This window comes from Acanthaster planci, linkage group LG10, assembly GCF_054643075.1.
Source record: "Acanthaster planci isolate LZ-2023a linkage group LG10, COTS_SCS, whole genome shotgun sequence".
In the NCBI taxonomy this organism is placed as follows: Eukaryota; Metazoa; Echinodermata; class Asteroidea; order Valvatida; family Acanthasteridae; genus Acanthaster; species Acanthaster planci.
In genome coordinates this window covers 17,613,202-17,635,394 of record NC_141786.1, presented here as the reverse complement: position 1 = coordinate 17,635,394, position 22,193 = coordinate 17,613,202, and the positions used below count along the sequence as shown (strand labels likewise).

At 41.1% G+C, this 22,193-nt stretch overlaps 1 protein-coding gene and 1 long non-coding RNA gene across 2 annotated transcripts in view; both read left to right on the top strand.

Moving 5' to 3' along the window:
- The first annotated feature begins 5,638 nt into the window (after positions 1-5,638).
- LOC110989207 (tyrosine-protein kinase JAK2-like) overlaps positions 5,639-22,193 on the top strand; it is a 55,582-nt gene continuing 39,027 nt past the window's right edge. The window contains exon 1 of the mRNA XM_087142062.1: positions 5,639-5,818. The gene's annotated coding sequence lies outside the window, so the exon portion shown is untranslated. The remainder of the gene's footprint in view (positions 5,819-22,193) is intronic.
- Positions 10,601-16,413, top strand: LOC147797906 (uncharacterized). Its single transcript, XR_015426987.1, has 2 exons — positions 10,601-14,739; positions 15,491-16,413. It is a non-coding gene; the product is annotated as an uncharacterized LOC147797906 (long non-coding RNA).

Genomic DNA, 22,193 nt, shown 5'->3' with positions numbered 1-22,193 from the left:
CTGTCTCATGTCTATTCGTTCAGACGACAAGTGCATGTTCTTATTGGTATTGGCATAACTATTCCAGATCATGTGAAGATTGCCTATAACAATGTCAACTACAGAGTGTTTCTATCCAACGATTCTGTTAAATGTTTTAATTGTGGGGAAAGCGGGATAATAAGCAAAAACTGTAAGAAGAAATCATCTAGTAACGACAATCCTCTGAATCCCCCACCGGTTTTCCATCATTCCAAGTCTGACCCGAAACACCCACCTAAATCTAGGCCTCAAACATCTGGTAGCACAAAACTACCCTCTACATCCGATGCAAGCGGGGAAACGTCAAATCCCTGGGCATCTCGCGAGAAATCGCAAGGTACCTCGTCTGTACCGTCAACAACCCGCACAATTAAAGATAACCCGGATGGTCCTGTATCGAGACCGGCCAAAGAAAACCCAGTACCCCCAAAAGACAAGAGTATTCCAAATCAGGAAGCAAATCAAAGTAAAACAAAAACTGACTCGACTGCTCCTAACAAACCCTTTACATCTTCATCAACATTTGAGCCTCCACAGTTTGTTTCCGTATGGGGATTCCCTGCTCATCCAGTGCGACAATCTCGTGCCTCTAAGCACACCATCCCCTCCAAGAAAAATCACTAGACAGGTCGACTCTCCCATGACTTTAGCTACCCCTAACTCAACTCAAGCCACTGAAGCAACCCCACGAACACCTTCTTCCCCTGCTGAATCTCTAGTTGTAACTGAAGGGGCAGAATCCGGCACAGACTCAGCTTCTTGGGAAGACATGGATCAATCCCAACAAATTAGAGAGCAGAGTTTACCTAAAAGTGCAGGACCACTGTCCAACCAAGAACTTATAAAGTTCTTCAAAGCTGTTAAGTCTAAGAAAAAAACGGATGAAATAGCAAAACAATTCACGAACAACATCCCGGGGCTTGTCAAACAACTAAAGCCTCCTCGCAATAGCTCCCTCGTCCAAAAGAGGACACAGCATAGAATTCGGAAGCTGATCAAGACACTTGATCCTAATGATCCTGTTCTTCTGTAAACCCGGGAATGCGTCATTTTTACCAGCTTTTCCTTCTTGTCATGGTCCTTTCTTTACTATCACTGAACACTGGAGGCTGTTCGTCCTCAGTGAAAAACACTGCCATTCGACTGTACATCAAAGATTCATGTAAGAATCCTAATGACATCTTTCTTCAGGAAACTAATTGGTTAAAATCTCATGACAAGTATTGGAGTATGTGGCCTTATACGTCTTTTTGCAATGAAGGTCATAATCATGGAACTGGTGTTACTACTCTCATCAAAGTCAATGATAACATTAATATTCATTCTCATGTGATTATATCACTTGGTTATGATAATTATAGTCATCTTGAAATTGACAACATTGAGTTTCATTTATACAACATTCTTGTTCCTCAAAATAACAATAACGCATTGAATATTCTTAGAGAGATTCAACTCCATTGTGAGCAAAGAGAAAATGGAATAATTTTATTTTGTGGGGACTTTAATTGCACTCTTAATCCCTCTCTCGACAGGTTTCGTAATGACACTGAAACGAGACGTTCGGTTGCCGTTACTCTTCAAAATATTTGCTGTGGTCTTAATCTTTGTGATATTTGGAGAAAACGTAACCCAGGTGCCAGTCAGTTTACTTGGTTTAGAAGCAATCCTTTTAAACCTGGTCTCATGTCAAAAGCTAGACTTGACCGTTTATGGTCCATGTGATATAATGTCTTCTATGAGTTCCTGTGGCATTTTCCCTGCCCTTTTTCAGATCACTCTGTTGTCACACTTGATATTGATACTTCTCCCAATCAAAACCGTAGTAGCGCCTATTGGGCATTTTAACATTCTCTACTTGAAGATAAACTTTACGTTGACTGTATTAAAGAGTTCTGGAGTCAATGGCAGACTCACAAGTCAGATTATAGTAATATCTGCAGCTGGTGGGACATGGGCAAATCACACATCAAAAGAGTAAGTCAGATGTATGCTCGTAAAAAAGCTCACGAAAAGAGGATTAAGATCACATCTCTCCAAGAGAGCATCAACATTATGCAATCCTCGCCTGACCTCACACCGGAAACTGTTGAAACTCTTAAAGAACAGCGAGATGCCCTCAACGTGATGTTTAAACAAGAGGCTCGTGGAGCTCTTACGAGAATGTGTTTTCAAAATAGCAATGAGATCGATACTTGTTCTACATACTTTTTCGACTTAGAAAACTCTGTCTCCGCTTCTAAAAGCATTAACAAAATTCGTCTTCCATTTGGTAATGTTACTGACGACCCTAGTCAGATTAAATGTCATATTCGCAATTTTTACAAAAAATTGTAGAGTGAAAGTAGATACCAACAAGGATGCTCAGACTACTATTTTAGATGACATTCTTACTTTGGCTTCTTCTGATTCGAAGACTGTGAAAGTTCGGTCACCATGGAAGAATTTGATGCTGCAGTTCAGCAGCTTAGTAAAAAAAAATCTCCTGGATTGAGCCTCCTCTTGTCTGAATTTTATCAAGTTTTTTGGCCTATTCTTAGGGAGGACCTATTTACTGTTTTTGAAGCCTCTATACACCAAAACCTCTTGCCTGTCTCCTGTCGCAGAGCTGTAATTACTCTGCTTCCTAAAAAGGGGGATCTTCTGGATATCTCTAACTGGCGGCCAGTCTCGCGACTTAACGCCGACTATAAGATTTTTGCCAAAGTTCTTGCTAACAGACTTAAAGATGTTATCGGTAATATTATTCAGATTGATCAAAGCTTATACCCAGCAAGAAATGAGACCGAGGGGTACCCCTCTAACATGTCCAATCCCTATACACATTTCAGACTATTGTTACTTAACACATCCCCCCAAGATGTCTGAAACGAATTCCCCAGATTCCTGTGAGACAATGACCAACCCAAAGCAGGGGGGGGTTCTCTCCGTCTCATACCGTGCTGCATATGTCAAAGCAAAACTGTGCCCGGTCGATCTATTTATGATAATGTTAATTTGATACGAGACGGTTTGTTATATTCAAACTACCATAACATTCCCTTAGCTATCTTAAATATAGATTAGAAAAAAAAGCCTTTGATAACGTCGATCATGCCTACCTTTTCAAGAAGACAATGGAAACTATGGGCTTTGGCAATCAGTTCATTTCTTATGTTAAACTCATGTACAATCATTCTCAAAGCCTTCTGAAAGTTTGTGGGTCACTTACGTGCCCTTCCTCTTTTGAAAAGGGAATTCGACAGGCCTGTCCGCTTTCTGGTTTATTGTATACTATTGCAATAGAACCCCTCCTTCACACCCTTAGATTTAAGTTGCAAAATAAATGTTTTACGTTACCAGAGACAAGCGCTGGAATTGCTGTCTCTGCTTATGTCGATGATGTTTCTGTTTTTGTTAGCAATAATGCTGGATTCTCTGTTGTGGAAGAAACTTGCAAAATGTACAGTAGAGCTTCAGCTGCTTCTTTGAGTTACCAGAAATCTCAGGGACTTTGGGCAGGCTCCTGGATTACCAGGACAGATCATCCTCTTGATTTTAATTGGAACAATCGAGGTTTGAAATTTCTTGGCGTGCAAATTGGAAATACTAATAATTATTTCCAGCTTAATTGGCAAGCATGCCATGATAAACTCACTAAAGCCTTAGCCCGGTGGAGGGGACTTTCAAAATATCTATCTTATAAGGGCAAAGTCCTTATTGCAAATCAGTTGGCCACCTCTCAAATTCTTCGTATCATTGCCTGTCTTTCACCTCCTGACCATATTCTTACTGAGCTTCAAAACCGTCTCATAGATTTCGTCTGGTCAGGGGGAAGACATTGGCTAAAAAAAGAGCTCCTCTTCCAAAATAGATATTTCTACAGTCTGGATGCTTTGACGTTGCACGGAGACACGCACTTGGGCGACACATATTCAGTCAGGGAAACAGAATTTCCAAGGGGGAGAGCAGGTATTGCTCTTTGGACACATTTACCGCGTTTTGACCTGATGTCTGGCCGCGGTAAAGTACCCTTAGGCCGCACTATACCAAATACGCGCGCCCATAGAAAACAGTGCAAAATCGGACCGAAATAGCGCCACCTGTTGACTCTCCGGAAGAGGTTGGCCTCCTCCTTCCACTGGAAATTCAACATTATGACCAGAAGTTCACTTTTCTTTTAGCCTTCCCCGAAGATACCTCTAAAAGACTATATGCACTCAGCTCTGAATGTGCCCCCGCCTCTATCCAATACAGGCCCATATAGGTTGGGGCTTTTTGTGAAAGAAATACCCCATGATTTATAAAAATATCTCTATGATCCCTCCTGATTATGGCGTGTCTCATTGTAAACACCTTGTAGGATCACAAAATATTAATGAGGTCGCGTGCGCGCAGAAATCCAACGATTTGATGGAATCGTGTAAAGCGCGTAGATGTAGGCCCTAGGTTATTTTTGTCTATGGGTGCAGACCACTAATTCAAGTGAGAATTTTTGACCAGCTCATTAGCATTAAAAGTGCCCCCCACAGTTTCTTTTGAAAAAGGAGATTGTTTGGCCCCCAAAATGGTGAGATTGTGTAAATCATTGCCAGGATCAACTCCCTGGGTCTTTGAGCTTTCATATGAGAGCAGAAGGGCTAAAAACTACGGTTGAAAAATGGTCCAAAGTGCCCGAGAAAGTTGTGGGTTGCCACTTGAAAAATGGCTGCAATCAGACTTCGGAAAAATCACTTTTTTGGGGGTGATTTTGTTTTGTGGGAATGATTAAAAATGTAATTGGTTAACCCATACAAAATTGAAAAGAAATTGAACGATAAGTGACCAGACAAGAATTTCATTCGTGTTTCACAAATCTTAGGGATGTTGGCGTGCATGCTATTGGGCCCTGAACGGTGCTGATTGTACACTGTTTTCAATGGGGCTTGAAAAAATAGTGGACTGGACCCCTATGGGTGCAGTGTCCCAATTCAAGGAAAATTCTTCGCCAGGCTGAGGCGCAGAAAAAGTACCCCCCAGAGATTGTTTCAAAAAGAGGGGTCTGTTTGGGCCAAGAAATGGTGGAATTGTGTCAGTATGGCCCAGGATCATCTCTGTAGATTCAGGGGCACCCATCTGGGGGCAAAGCAGACAAAAATGGGATTGAAATTTAGTCAGAAGAGCCCCAGGAAGGTGAGGATGTCATTTGAAAACTGGCCGCTGGGAGGGCTTGGCAACATTCACTTTTTTGGGGGGGGTGAGTTTGTTTTGGGCGGATAATTGAAAATTCATTGGTTAACCTACTAAAAATTGAAAATCAAATGGAATCTGAAGGACCAAACAACACATTGTTTTTTGTTTGAGAGGCCTCAGGGACTTCAGTTGCCTGCCATGGGGCTCCAAACTTGGTTGATTTTACACTATTTTCAATGGAGCTTGAATTAGTTCAGTGCACCCCTGTGGTTGCAGCTGCTTCGTTGCGATAACGCCCCCTCACGGTGGCATGCACAAAACACGCGTGGCATAACCAGCCGCTAGCCAGTCATGCCAGTGGCTTCCTTATCAATGAGCAAATTTCGCATGTATTTTCAGCCTAGCCGTAGTCAAAACTGTCTGCCGCGGCTATCAGTAATGCATTGGATGTTATCGCCCCATATGTAGGTGCGCGTACGTACCGTGTGGATCGTCTGTGTCAGGTCGTGTACGCCCAATTTTGATCGAATTACCCACCCACAGGCCGTCCGTAATTGCCACCTAGTCCTCTATCGGGGTATATGGGTCAAGAAAGCCCGGCCGGATGGACGGACGGAATGACGATTCAGCATGTCTAAGTATCCTGGTAAGTGATAAGCGGTTATGTGTGCAAATTTTCAGGAGAAACTTTCACGGGTAGTGGGGCAAAACGACGAGGACGGGTCATCACAGATTCACAGTGTGTAGTTCTGTATGCATGCCCACCGCCATGTCAGTGACCGTCCTACACGCGGTGCACGATGGCTGACGGCGACATGCATACATGTACACCGGTTATGCCAGGGAAAATCCATGCTAGTACGTTCTTATATTCTGGGACTCCATTTTTTGGTCATTTTTATCTTGTAAAACTGGTCACCGCTCCCTCAAATGCTTTCTTTATCGCGCTGACCCATTTTTTTTTTAAATTTCAAATTGTAAATTGTGAGAAAATGTGAATTTCTTAGTCTTGACAGTTGGGCCTACTGTACTGATGAACCAGTGCATTGGAGGCACACCTCACAACTCGGGGACTGTCCCTGTATTGGGAGATGTCCCTTTAGGGACAAAACCAGTCCCCTGGAGAGAATGTCTCCTTAAAAGGGGGCATTGTTCTCACGTGGACCTGTTGTTCCTGCAGGTCAAACATATCCACATGCTTTAGATATATCATCATGTACTGTACATGTACATGTACAATGTACACTATGTGTGATGATCTTTTTCTACCACATTTTCCATTCATAGTCAGTAAATTGATTAACTGTGTATACATGTAGCATAAAGGTATTGAGTTCAGAAAAATCATTTTGATGTACATGTAATCATTTCCTCACCCATTACATATGCATGTATGTACATTGCAAACTAGAGAGGTTTAGAATTTTTTTTTAACGGCTGCCTTAGGTGTTTTGTTTTCTGCTGGATCCGATCATGGCATTAAAAGGGCAACGGTAGGATTCCCAAGCCCACTTGAAAAGAAAACTGTTCCCGTTTAGAGGGCATTCCCGCCTTCTGGGGACTAATTCTTGTCCTTGAATAAAGGAACTTCTCCCAATACGTGTACATGTAAAAAGTGAGTTCCCGAGTTGTGATGTGTGCCTCTGCTGTAAACCAGCCATGCAAATTTAAAATCCACCATGCCAGTGTCGTATTAAAACTCTCACATTTCCCCTCATACGGTACATGTACATTGTAATTTACCCCAGAAGTCAAAGCCCTACCCTCTTTTCACAACATCAACCCTATTCATGTAGTTATTGATGTGATTGAGCATGATTATGTGGGAAACCGATTATGTCATCCATGTACATGTACATGTACATGTAGTCATCTACCAGGGTGAATCTTGAAGTTAAAACATGTTAAAATGTATCCTACATGTACATGTTGTACATACATGTACATGTTTGTACATGTAATGTACAAGTAATTAAGGGTGTGCATTTGCGGGTATTTTTAGAACCGGGTACCCGTTTTTTAATAACATCGGGTACCCGGGTACCCGGAAAAGAGATCGCCTAGTAACAAATGGCATTGCACGCGACCCGGTGGATCATGTACCCGAAACACGGTTCTTTTTGGTACATAGGAAGCAAGCAAAACATTGTTCTAAACGTCGGAGTTAATCTCTCCTACCTTTTTATCAAACGAAATTGTTACCTTCAGTTTGCAATTTTTTTGTGGGTGTATGAAACAGAAAAACAAATCTTCACGGGGAACGTTAGAAAAGAGAACAGAGCTGCAAACCACCTACATGATACACGCACCTGCAAACGCTCAAAGGAAATGTCCCGGATGCTGCTTGACCACGTACACGCGGAACGCATGTGGCGTGCACAAATGGTGAGCGCTGGTCGTGTCACGTGCGGACCAGATCAGTGCTATGTACGACACCGTAAAAATACCACCATAACTCGAACAATGCCCACACCATTACATCCACTTATTTTGAAGAGTCAAATTAAAAAAAAAAGGCCACCAAAATGCTTCAAACGGCGTTAAAAGTATCGGAAGTCTATATAGGGTTACGAGTCATCCCAAGTTCATTTCTTTTCTGACAAGGACCAATACGTTGCATAATTATAAATCAACGTAGCTGCAACTGTGTAATCCTGGCTTTCAAGACGCTGAAACTAACCTGATTGCAACGCGGGCCCAATTGTAGTGCCCTTCAGGCAGTCCAATCGCTGACACTACAGCGGCCATGTGACCGTAAAAAGAAAGGTCATGTGACCACACATAGGGAAGCCCAAGTGAAAAAATAGCAGCGCTTCACGTTGTTAAATGACTAACGATACGAAAGTTTTGCCACACGAAGGTACGTACCACGATGAAGTGGTTTAGTTTAATAAATATTTTTTCAGGATAACTCCATTACCCTGAGGATCAGTTGTCGAGATTTTAATGTATAAGTACTTCGACAAGTGACATTTGATTGGCCGACTGTATTATGACTTGCACATGTCAACATTTCCTTTTTTTCCCGAGTGAAAAAATACTAAGATTTGAAATGCTTTAGTACATGTTCATACAAAAAACATCATTCCTGCTCTTTTGGTCAATTCCTCATCCACAGTTCCGCTGAATCACTGAGGAAATTCAAGTTGCTTTAATTTAAAAATAATTTTGAAACGGAATATTTCTTGGTATAAAACTTAACTAAACTGGTTCTCTGACTCTTTGGGTTTGTAGCGCACATGTAGTGCTTTGATTATAAAAAGAGGCCGATCAACCGCACAATTTGTGCGTGATCGCTACTTACCGCACGCCGTGTGGAGTCCCAGTACCGCTGGAATATAACACAGTCCGCTGTCGCTTCGTCGTCAATCCCGACATAAAGTAATTTTCATTCATATTGTTTTATTTGACAAAAATACTCTTAATTCAAAGAGTAAGCACTACTTTTTCCGCACAAAAGTCATTTAAGCCGACAGGGTTTGATACATTGTAGTTACAAATACAGTCATGCAAGTGTACATCAACAGCGCTACCCCCTCATAAGACAAAACTCCTTTGGTCTCTTGGTCATATAGGTTTGGTACAGTCATTTTCCGAGTTCCGGATCGCGAAAATTATTCACTACGACTGCAGCTAAAAATCCTCAAATTCGATTGAAATATGGTCAGAAGTCAACTTTGTGTTTTGGATATATACTTCAATTATTTTTTTCAAAATCTAAGCTTTTATATTTGGACTCACAGGATCGATCGACGAAAGTGACGATGACACCTTTCCTAGTTCTGGATCGGTTTAGGATCGAGACAAAAACGTCTTCACAAATAAAAAGTAACCATACGAAAAATCCATTTTCAGCCAAAACCATTGTAAAAAGTTGCTTTTCTAATAGAGAATCTTTTAATTTTGAGAAAATTAGATGAAAAATAAGAATTCCAATGAATTAAAAAGGTAGAAATTACGTAAGGTTTGACTCGACTTTTCAACTGTACAGTGAGCTATCAACGTTACCCTCCCCGCGCCGCACAGTTGACGAACCCATTACGTCACGTACATTTCTGCTGCGCCCGTGTAGTTGAGTTCGCAACGACTTTGCGTGGTAACGCCGCGCGATCCGAGAGTAGGGGAAAAGCTTGCAGTTTTCGGTAAATTACAAAAACGGAAACTCTAAAAAAGTCATTTTGATTAAGCAGACATCAGATGCAAAGGTTTATATGACTATTCAATTCAAAGAAATATTTAAAATCACACGTAGCGAGTGACCTATCGCCCGTGAATTTTAGTGGTTTTTTCGCTCTTGTGAACTAGGAAATTCCGGAACTAGGAAAACGACTTGCGGTACAATGGGCGGAGTGGGTAACAAAATTAGCTGTCGATCTCAGAATTCAAGTTTCATGTATGACCGCGGGACCGGGTTTTCATCGGCACAGTGGTTTTTCATGAAGTCTGTTCTTCAGTAAGAAATTTCACAGACATTTTATGCATGAATGTTTGTTCCTAATTTATTTACTTTACTTTTTTACGGGTACCCGGCCCGGAAAAATGGAACCGGGTTTTGAAATCGACGGGCGGGTACCCGGGTACCCGGGTACCCGGCACAGGCCTACAAGTAATGTACAAGTTTGACACAATTGGTTGATATTGGCGCAATCGCTCAATCTACTGGTACATCGGACCGGTTTGCATGATCAGTTTATCTTAGGGAAGATTGTAGCGGTAGTTTAATAATACATGTACATGTACATATACCTCCACCAATTTCAGAAACAGCAATCCAGTTGTGTTCACAAATGTAAATGTGTAGCATGACCTGTCATTTCCAGATTTATTTCAGTAAAACCGGTGAAAAATTGGGGAGTATTGTGAACCTGCCCATGAACACTTTGAGTCACCACACAGTGCCAAGAACATCCCACTCAGAAACTGGAACTTTCGTCCCCTGTTTCATGAAGATTTCCTACTTAACCCTGTTATCCCCCACAGGTACATGGAGGCCCTTTCTGCTAGGGACCCTCCTCAATCCTCCAGAATCCTCCAAATTTTTGGGGGAAAAAATAGGATTCCCTCTCAAGCCTCCAAAATCCTCCAAGATTTCTTGAAAAGTGGAGGTGTGCCTTCAAAATCCTAGAGCTGTCATTGTGTTGAGGCAGTGCGAATGGCATTCTTGAGCAGGGCTGTTGATTCAAAAGAAATATCAGGCTGGATTTATGCATGACCGAGCAGGAACAACACAAGGTCTAACTCAGGACCTTCACTCATGGCATCCTTCGCAATCAGCCAATCACTTTGGACATCAACCCTCAATCCTCCAAAGGCCTCCAAAACCTGGTGGCAGAAGGGGTGGGGGCGGGGCTTGGCAGTGGGTCAGGGGTGTCAGTGGCCCTTTGAACTTTTTTGACTGGGGGGCCTGGCCTTCCCATTTTTGCAGGTCCTATCCTATAATAGGGCAGGGCTCAATGGAACAACCTTCATGTACTGTACATGTTCTTTGTGTGCCTGATCAACTGTCCCCCTCCCACTTTCAAAATCATTCTCCTCCCCCCAGTGGTCAGTCATGTTGGTAGTCACCATCTACATATATACAGTGTACATGTACCTTTGACCCACAGGGCATAGAGGCCATGTGCCAGCGATCTCTATGAGGGCAATAGTTCTCCCTGTTTTGAGGTCAAGTCCCAGCTGGTTATGATCTGTTGTGGTGGTGTCCAACCAGCGGGTCCCAGGCTTGCCCACAGGATGTGGCCAGCCTGCTGACATTGGATCAAACCCACAAGTCAAACACAAACCATGTACATAAAGTACTGGTAAGCCCTACATGTACATGCAGAAGTGCTGGTGCAAGAGTGTAAATAGAACACTGTTTATTACAGGTTGTAGTAGTGTAGTGGCTTTCCCCTCGCCTTCCTCCCCTCGGCCCCTTGTTCGAATCCCACCTACCGGTACATGTACCGGTACATACTGCCCACGTACCGTTACATGTACATGTAAGTCTGCGTGTGGATTGCAGGGTTCTCCCCAGGATTTTTCCAAACTGGGGGGGGATTTCCATTGTGGTTTACCAACATTTTGCGAAGCCGTGGCTTGGGGTTCGGACCCCAACCAAGGGCCCCGAAAATTTCAGGACTTTATAGATGCTCTCAGCTACATTTTAGAGCATTTCCTGGGTTTTTCAAGTACCTTTTATCAGGAAAAAACACAACAAATTCAATTTCTTTTTTAAATTTTAGATATTGGCATTTTAAGAAATGACCAGTTTTCCTTTCTGGACCACTAATTAGGCCTGTAGGCACAAACAAGGACAAAAGGAGTCATTTCAAGTTTCAGACATGCAACAACATGTGGTGGCTGTTTAATCAACGATATAAACACCTGTTTATTCAGTGTGAATTTTAATACATGCTTCCACCTTTCCGTTTTGCTGATCAGACCTGAAACTATGAGCTCCATTCAGTTGTAAAGCAAAAATATTAGCTTAAAAGAAACAAATGTCATAAAAATATGAAACAATTTGGTCTTTATATAAAATAAACGAGGCTTTTCTTGTATATTGGCAAGAAAAAATACCCGCTGCAGGTGGCTGCTTCCTTTGGGTTTTCCTCAGCGCAGACTGCTGAAGTTATTGGCCCGTGTTTGGGTATCGGGCAGAAATAGTTGCGTATCGGGTCTGATATGCAAGTTTGTACATGGGGAGAACCCTGGATTGGGTTTTCAGTCCCTGCTTGATTCCGAGTGTTTCCCTGGAATCCGGGGTTTACCTTCTACCTCTAAACTGACCACTTTATTGTCTTCTTACGTACCGGTACATGTACGTACAGGTCTGTCTGTTTGCACTGTCACTTCATCCGGTACCTGGCGCTAAATGCACTGTCTAATGAACGCAAATCCCATTTTAGGCCTGTGGAGGTGTACATGTACATTTGAATTTGGGTCTTTGATCTTTTGCACTGGACACATGTACTGGTACCTGGTACTTACTAGTGGGCCAACACATGTATCATGTGAACTTTATTTCCATTTACAAGAAAACATTCTTTATAAATGGACACTTTGCATGTTGAGGGTCCCAGCGACTAGTATGATTCATTTCTATTGTAAGGCTGGGTATTAAGAGTGTCAAACTTATGTTATATTTTGAACAGTTCAATGTCCTTGAAACTCTAGGTCTGCAGATGCCTGATAGTACAATAGTACCGCAATGTTGCTAAGATTAAGCCCGACATGCCCGAGAGCAGATTTACTGCTATAACTCTCAAACCTCTGGGGCCCTTGGTGGGCGTGGATTTCCAGGGTTGAGGGGAGTTTTATCAAGGATTGAAATACGCCTGCTTTTTCCAAGCAGTGTTAAACCCTGCTGTACCAGTCAACTCCCAGCCAAATTTCTGCCACTGATAAACTTTGGGGCTACAGGACAGTAATAAATCTATAAAAGGCAGGTTCCTCAAAATATGGACCATTAGATAATATTCAGCTTTGGGGGCTCATTTTTCCTGAAGTGAACGGCAGTGAATTAATTCCCAATGTCTGATGAAATGAGGGAAGTCATGGCTGATACATGTATCTGGAACACTGATGACCGTGTCCATGTTCTAACTTAATTTGAGTTTATTAATTTAAGTCTTGAATGTCAGCATTTTTGATGGACGTGAACAACCTTTTGAAATCCGAGCCAATAGAATTTACCGAGGAGTGATAATCCCCTAGGTTATTTTACACAGATTTACATGTTGTGAAAGGTGATAATATTTTCACATATTAAAACCATAATCACAAAATTAAAAAGTACCTCTCACAATTAATCGGGTTCCGAAGTCGGCGGTCGTGAACGTCATTCAATTCTGTCATTAGAGTAAAAAAAATCAACTGCGAAAAAAGAGTGAGTAAAATTCAAATCGATGTACATGTACACAAGCTTTTGAAAAGGGGCAAAAAAACACCACTAAATCATCATCCTTTTATGACTGGACCGATCACATTTTCTTCAGGTTTCCAAAAACTGCAGTCCGAAATACCGATTGTGGCGATTTTGCGGCTTTTGTCATTCTCTTGTGGTGCTGTTCGAAAAACGTTTCGCTGCATCGTGGCCGGTTTTACCTTTGACGTCAACCCAGATAGTGCGCCCAAATATTCATGAGCCCCTCCACAGAATGGCGACGCTCCGGGTTTTTTTCTCTGTGGACCAAGGTTTAGCGAAAGAAAATTGGTCATTCTGAATGACATTTGAAAAAAAAAAAGGACATCCGAGACATAAGATGTGATTCATGATGAAAATCTAATTTTCAGCGGAGATATCTCCAAAATAAGTGGCAAAATGAATATCACTTATGGAATTGTCAAGCACTACCTGTGACAGCGTTTTTGCATTCTAAATTGCCATGTATTTGTTGTCAGTATGTTTGAACGTCATCTAAATTCTGTCAAGTATGACGTTGGCAACAAACATATTGTACTCTTTATATTTTTGATGCAGCCAAACTTAAAGATTTTTCGATGGTCGAAAGACACAGTGTAAGACCTGGCAGATACCGGTATGCTGGTGTAGTGAAAGTTATTTTAAACGGTAAGAGAATGAAGAGAGCCAAACTTGTCTCATCATTTTCCGTCAATTTCGCGCTCTTTTTTTCGTGGCTTATACCATTTTTTAAAGTTATTTCTTAGGTGCTTTAAAATACATGTACACGTACATCCATTGAAAAATATATGTGTAAGGTCACAATACTGGCCAACTTTCATGATGCAAAAAATGAACTTTAATTTATCAGATGATGTAACCATTTTCAAGCTACATGTATGTTTGCTTGAGATTATAGTTGTACATGTATTTGAGAGATAAATAAAGATAAATAATTCAGTGTAAATGCGAGTCTATAATTTTTATTCACGTTGAAGAGCAAATTTTAGTTCAAAATGGCGCCCAAAAATGGGACATTGCTTGAACAAAATTTAATGAGCTCAACTACTTTACTTATAGCTCACGTATTTTATCACAATGGTCATATTTTTTGAGTAAAGCAATGAAGTAATATTTTGGCCCTTTACAAAAAAAAAATAAATAAATCCACGCTCCAAAATGGCAGCTGAACCTGCGTTAACGTTCGTTTCACATCGTGTCCACCACACCATACCATGACGAAAAGGGCCAGAATCATCATATACAAGCCTCACCCTTACCTGTAAAAGCCATTTTTATTCGAAATGAGCTTAATAAACATCGTGTAAAATGTGTGCTAGACCATAATTACCCCCGAGGATGAGAAAACATCAACACATCGATCGCTATAATTTTCGTGTCCACTTTGTAACGTAAAATGTCCACATGTTTTAACTGGTGATCAACGCAGTCTGACTAGTGGTCGTACACGTGCAATGGTACCTTGCATGGATGACCTAAAGGTCAATTGTTTTAGGCTCGATTACGTCTTTTCCGAGATATAGCTATTTTAAGCACCGTGTCCACCGCGCGCCGCTTACGCGTCTCTTTGTAACGAACGGAGAAAGTTGCTGCGCGCGACAGCTTTCCCTCCAACAATCAGGAAAAGAGCAGCCAATATCCGGAAAAAGAGCAGCCAAAAGGTTTGTATAAACTTAAATAGATTTTATTTTCTGTATTTTTTTGTGAAAAGAGGTCAGATGGCATTGTAAAAGGGAAGATTTTAATGGATAGTCAATGGGTGATTTTTGGGCTTTGTAGCGGACCGCTTGGATGGTTTCGTGTGAATCGTGTCCATGTTTAACGAACGGAAGAAAAAAAAATAGTAAACATCTGAAGTCCCTCTTGAAATTGCAAAACGACAAATAATTTACACTTTTTAAGCTTTTAAGCTTTTAAGTCCATCACAAAAATGAACAAACTTAAAGAATAGCCTTGCCAAGTTCACGAAATCATCAGTGTTTCACGTTCGTTACACACCGGCACTTTCGACTTCGCCCCATTCGTATTAAAATTCGCCCCATTTGTCATCCAATAGTATGGGGGCGAGTTCGCAGTGAATTAAAAGTAAATGGAGCGAAGTTGATGTAACACGTAGGCAAGTGATGTTTACACAGATGCCTTTGCCTTTGTGGAACCCCTGGGGTCTTGTTAGAGTTTTTTTTTTATGTTTCTACAAATCAAGCCGCTGCCGGTTATGTTAAAAAATTGTTCTATTTACATTTTATTTTTCTTCTATCTTATTTCAGAAGCCAGAAAGGAGAAAAAGATTCAATGGTTGGATCAGATTATATGTCTGTAGATTCACATGTCCTTGTGAAAGAAGCTTTAGTAGTAATTAAATCAAAGATTATTCAATTTCAACCATTCCTGTTGCCATTTCTGTAATTTCAGGACCCCACAAGAGCCTGCCGATCGCCAGCTCACTGCAGGGGATATAGTTGTAGTCGCAGTTGAGGATGCATGGTATCCAGGTGCCATCAAGCGCATCATTAGTGATGAACTGGCAGTTATATACTGCATGGATCGTCCAAATAAAAATAAGCAAAATTTTGTTTGGGAAAAAGATCTGACCGTTAACAGGAAATTCATTCTGTGTGTTGTTAATCCAAGTTCACTTATTCCAGATCCATCTTTGCGTTACTTTCACTTGGACAGCAAAGAAGTAGGTAAAATTAATGCACTATACAGTGTCTATGCCAATAAGTATTTTTAAGCGTTTATTGCCAAAAGAAGTTTTGTCTAAGTATGTCATCAGAGGTTTGTCTAAGGTTTGTAGTCAAAAGTTCATCAGTTTTTCAGCAAAGATGAGTCACCCAGGTGGCATGAACTGAATAAATTAAGTGAAATTCATTTAATGAGATGTGCCATGTTCTTCAGATGGGATCGTCAGTGTATAGCCTCCACAATGAAATACAGTTTTTAAGAAACAAGATTAGAATGAAAAATAAAATAGTCATTGACTCAATTTACTTGTTCCTCAGAATTGTTTAATGTTGCAAATGGTGCACATTTAAATATGCATACACATGTACATGTACTTAAGTTCACAATGTCAAAGATTTCAACTTCTGTGAAGCTCATGTGCAACCTTCTTGCATGCATATAGGGCATCTAAAAATAGGCTGAAGTGGCTTATCAGATATGTACATGTAGATCACAGAGATGCTCCCAAGAAATGAAAAAGCATGTGCATGTATTAACACCTGCACATAGTAACATAGGCAATTTTCTGAAGGTGAGGCAACTACCTTGAGGGCTCCAGTAAAGCAAGTCATAATAAACTTGTCACATGAAATGTTAGCTTTGATTCGAAATTTTTGGTGTCTGTGTCATTTTTGTAACAAACGTTAAACTACAGGACAAAGATCTTTGAAATTGAGGGTATCTGTTCTTTGGTTGTCAATGATAATGTCCTCTTTGAAGTACTTGCAAGCTTCGCAACCAGCTGTTTTCCTCAAGTCATCAAACTGCAAATCATTTAAAATTGTTGTGTGTGAAAAAGTACACTTGTTAACGTTAGTTACGGTGTCCACCTTATTAAGATATTGTAAAATTAGGAACAATTAACATTTTTTTTAAAGATGACTTTCAAAAAGGAGGGAAAGCTTAACCACAACAATACAACTCCACATTGTTTTTCTTTGACTTTTATTATTGCATGGTTGACTGCAAAGTGGACACCGTAACCAACGTTAACTTATGAGGCCCCCCTCTACAGAAAGCACTGCATGGAAGAAAATTTCTTGGGCCGATTATCTTCCCATTGCTATTTTCTGATAGAGGGTGGTCCATTGTCATAATTTAAAAGTAAATTAAACACCTTTCACTAGATTGAATTTTTACCTATGTGTCCCATTTTTGTTAGCCAGTATTGTGTCCTTACACATAAGCATTTGTATTAGTCTGAAGGAGCTAATTTGCATTTTGTTCATTTTATTATATTTATTATTTATTTAAAAAAGGTACAGATGTGTACATGGCGATACATGTACATCACTTGTCCTCAGGACAGGTGGTTAAAACCCCTTGACGAGGGGAATTTCTTTCTGAAAGCTGACTCCAAGAATTCCAGCCTCGCTTGGCCACGAAGGCCACCTGCCAAACTGCAAATTCTCGGTTTGTGGCCCTGCGTGCTCTGCACGCTTTGAATTACACGGTGAAAAGGCTGATTGTTCGGTGGCATGCGGCTCTACTCACCCTTCCACATTCCCGTTGCCTCTTTTCAAAGTGGGGACTATTGTGAAGCTGGTGATTATGATGCGAATTCGGTCTTTTCATTTCGAGGCTACACACAAAGACAATTACCATATACACAAGAGCCAGGGTCTGCCTTCTTTCACCGTGTTCGCTCGAGCGTGGGCCGAGAATAATAGCTGAAAAGCGGGCTGAGGATCTCAATTTTGATGACGGCTATAGCCGCTTCCCGGCGCGAAGGGGTTGAAAGCCTAAATAATGTACATGTACATAGTGATACTCAAGTGTACAGTGGAGACTGGAGGGACCGACGGCTGCCTTCTACACGGTACAAATTGTACATAGCATTTTGTTCATTTGTGTACCGTACGTGTTCATACACAGGTACCGGCACATGTGCCGGTGCGTGTACATGTACAGTGTACCAGGGGGTGTGTGCTTGCTGCTGCAAGGCAAATTTTGTTTTCAAGTGATTTACAACATCTACATGTACATGTACAGTACATGTACAGCAGTGAGGAGATTCATATACTGTAGACTCTGTACATACCAGGGTACATAGGAACTGATGCAGTTATTGAGTAACATTTTGTACGTACATGCACATGTACATGCATGCACAGGTGTGTTAACTTTTGTGGCCGAGAAATTACCGGGTACTTTCCAAAGAGAGTGGCACTGTTTTTTACAAGGTACATGTACATGTGCCGATACTTGTACATATACATGTATAAGTACATGTACATCATACATGTACATGTACTTGTACATGTGTACACACCCATTTGTAGATTGTACACAGAGTGACCTTACTTGCACAGTTCCCCGGAAACATGTACATGTACCCGGTATGCACGCTAGAAATTTGTAGAGTGTGCAGTACTTTACATGTATGGGCCGGTACATGTACCTCTCTATTACCTGTACATGTACCGTTGCTGTACATATTTTTACATGTACATGTATGGTACATTTGACTTCACACTATAATGCTCCTACAGTTACATGTACATGTACGTGTGCCCTGGGAGTGCTTTTTCAGTTCAGCCAGCCAGCAATTTTGCTACCCTGGGCATACCATACATGCACCGAGGCTAGTAAGTATGGCACTGTATGCCATCAGCCAGAGTCATGTTTCATGTACACATGCTGAAGGTTTTACAGTGTGCATAGTGCATGTGCAGTCAGCAGAAAAACTCTAGCATGTCTGGCAGACAGAGCATTGTATTCATCAGGTTGATACGGACAGAGCTGTAGTAGCGGTCACAGTTTGGAAAATACAATGTACGGTTATATCGTACTATATCATGTGCATGTATGGTACATGTACAGACCTGTACAGGTGCATGCATTGTGTAAACATCACGGATCATTGCAATATTTATTCAATAATGCAGTCCCTGCACAGAAGCACAAATGTATTATTCATGCACCTTTGCGTTCCGTTTCCTTATTAAGTTGTGGGCTTTTTGCTGTTGCTGTTTGTTTTGGGGGTGGGGTGGTTTTATATGAATTTGAATCCAGGAACAAAAGTTTTGATCATTCCAGAAATAAGGAACAGTTTCAGCTGCTGTATACTGTACAGTGCACATTATGGATACAAATGTACATCAACTCTCGTTATTTGGAACATCAATACAACGGTTTGCATACATGTGTACATGTACATTTGTACACTGTTGTAAAGAGCATGAGAAACCTACATGTACAATACCTACATGTACATGTACCGCCGGTACATTCCGCATTGCATACATGTACATTGTGCCTGTAGCGGTATCATGACTTATATGTACGTGTACAAAATTGGAATCATAACTTAGGACTTGGCTTGGGAAAAAATGAAAACATGACTTGACTGACATACATATCGGTACATTGTACAAACGTGGGGAGAAAAGGGACTTGTTACATTTAGCACTAGCTGGAAAAAGGACTTTTGACTCGACTTCTCGGAAGAATGAATTTTGACTTGAGTGGTGGAATATAACTAAGAGCGGCAACATGGACAGCTGCTGGGACCCAAATCCACTGCCGCACACTACGCATTCATACACCTGTACATGTCATGTACATGTATGTGTACAGTTGTACGGTTTGCCAAACTACCGAAAACCATGTCGAAACCAAAGAAGAACATACATGTTCAGTAGCTTCCCTTTGTTTTGAACACCTCTTCAGTGACATTAGTACAGACATGGGCAAAGTGTAATGTGTGTACGGTAGGGTATGCATACGGTGTTTCATTGCAGGTTTATTCTGGGAGGGACCTGTCCAGTTAATCACCAACTGAGAGGCAGTGTGAAGGATCACTGGGCGGTTGCCATTTCCTCATCTTTTTTTTTTTAATTTTAGTTTACCTATAGTTGGATCAGAAGTCACGCAATCTGCAGCACAGAGGATGTCCCCCAAATGAGTAAAACCGGTTGAAATGTTTGGCAGGAATTCTGCGCATGACTTTGCATACACCAGACTGCGGGACATGTACTGTACGTGGCAAACTTAAATTTATGGGGGAAATGACTCCTGCAGTGCCTTTATGTACTGTACATGTACGGTAGGATGAATTGAAGGATTGGAAATAAAAATGTACAGGTGGTGAGCCATCCCTCCAGAATTTGGCCAAAAATGAGCTGATCATATCTGGGACATTCATTTAAATTCTACCCGTGCATGTTTTGAGTACACTGGGACTTACCCCTGTGAAAATGACCGGAGAAAAGTGTTAAAAGAATTCCCATTCACATTCAAATCAAATTTCCCACTTGTGAAATAAACCTGTAAAATGTTTTCCCACGTTTTAGGTGAAAATCTTTCCCACTTGTGATAAAAAAAGCTGTACATGGCAAATTTTCCTATTGGTGTAAAAAGATGTGAAAACTATTCCACTTGTTAAAAAAGTTGTGAATTTCCTTTTTTCACAGACAGACAGACAGACAGACAGAGGGGAAGAAAAGTCAGAAAATCATGTATTTCCCCGCACTAGAGGAACAATTTTCACCATTTGCAAAATGAATAATCATTTTCCCGGATGGGAAAAGTGTGATGATTTTCTCCTTTTGAGGTTAGACTTACAGTACATGTACATGTATGAGCCTTTTGCAAGGTACATGTAAATTTGAATAAAATTTAGTACACCGAGTTCTTTAAATTCACGTGAACATAACAATTTCAATCGTCCATACTAAAGACACTGTTGCTGTACTGTACCTCGTGATTTGGGGTAAGCTTTTCCTTATAATAGTTAAATGTACATTATACAGTGTACATGTATAAGAGATTCCTTGCCTCAATTCACTGTACATGAACATGTACTGACACATGTTGCATACATGTGTACATGTACATGTAGGCCTACAGCAGGTGGATGTGGTCCCGTCAATCACAGCTGCAAGTTTTATCACAAAGTGACTTGTCAAATGGTCTGTCTTAAGCCAAGTTACAGATTGTTGAAATACATGTACATGTTCGTGCACATCAATCGATACGTGGTTGTCGGTTCCATCGCCTAGTCTGGGGAATGTTGGAACAATGCCAGCAGTGAGCAGTGACTCAGTAACCCGATACTCCCATTGATGACCTGGCTTACATCTTGGTGGAGGAGATCTGCTCATCAAGCGCTCAGAGTACCAATACGGTACATTGTACCGGGTAGATAATGCCATGTATGTGTACATGTATGCTGGCGAATTAAGCGCAATAGAGGTTGTGCACTGCGGCCATCTTGGCAGTCATTGCTTCAGTTACACACACAGGGGATATGCACAAAAGGTCTGCTCTTGTGTGATCCTAGTGATCAAAAACAGGGGAAGATGGCCACTGTGCCAATAACCTCTTTGGCCTTGTCACGAAAGAAGGGCTCCATGTGTATGGTATACCGGTACGTGTACTTGTACTTTACAATGTTGAAAGATGAAAAAGCCAGCCTTATCCTTGCCTTTGACTAGTAAGGTTTTAGGCCTGTCAATCCTCAAGTAAGCACCGGTAATTACTGGTATACATGTATGTGTAACAAAATTCCCAACAGTTTGGCCAATGCTGTTTAACCTGCTGACCCATGCAAACATGTTTCTGTAGCTTTTTTTGTTCATGGTTGAGAATTGGCCCACATGCACACAAATCACAGTACATGTTCATGTACAAACCGCCCAGCAGAAATTGTTCTGTATTCATTTCATCGGCAGTATTCTCCGCCCACAATTTTCATGACGTGAATCGGCTGCATATACCGGTACATGTACGTATCGGTAGTATCATTTTGCATTATTCACTGTTACACATACCTTGATGCCTCTGTACAGCACATTTTGAGGGGATGCTGCACGGGTACCGGTCCGTGTGAATGTCGTAATGTGATGAAAGAAACTCCAATCCCGCCGCGCCTCTGTGGCATATCACGCTAACGGAAATACCATAGTGATTTGGGAGGAAATGAAAGTTGTTTGCAAACATTTGTTATCGGGTTACACAGGAAACGATTTACCGGTACCATCTGTTGCCACCACAACCATACCTAGGGAAGTTGGTAAACAGTTGTTTTTCCAAGGTACTGTACACTGTACATTGTATATTTACATGTACAGTGTAGGTACAGTACTAGTACATGTACTTGTATGTGTACATGTGATGTACACGGGTCTTTATTTTAATATGGGGGCCAATGTGCATTTCAGGGACATCACAATTATCGTGACCATTTGAAACAAGACCAGTTTCACTTTCCCTTTTAATTTTCATATGTACATGTATTTGTCAATTAATATGTGTTGCTTACATTCAATTTATTTACTTAAAAAAATGATGCATTTCACAAGAATTGCAAGGGAAAAACCTCATTGTTTCTCACTGTTGTTTGGTATTTAGTGTGACATTTTTGGTGACCTGTTTCACACCTCTGGCA